Source organism: Alligator sinensis, unplaced genomic scaffold (assembly GCF_000455745.1).
Source record: "Alligator sinensis unplaced genomic scaffold, ASM45574v1 scaffold943_1, whole genome shotgun sequence".
Lineage (NCBI taxonomy): Eukaryota > Metazoa > Chordata > Crocodylia > Alligatoridae > Alligator > Alligator sinensis.
Window position 1 is genome coordinate 123372 of NW_005843318.1, and position 209 is coordinate 123580.

A 209-nucleotide genomic window follows, 5' to 3' on the forward strand; every position below is an offset into this window, starting at 1 on the left:
GATTGCGCTCGGTGACGGGAAGAAGGATCGATAGGTGATCAGTCTATTGATCAGCTAGCCGCAAGTCAGATCTCTTTAGAGGTACTCTGCAGCGTGCTCAAACTTCTTCGACTTGGGCGGAAGTCGCGCGAATTTGTAAACAGTTAGCAAGCCAATTACCAGCCGCCACGTGTGAATAATTTAGCACTGGCCAATAGAAGGAACTCTTC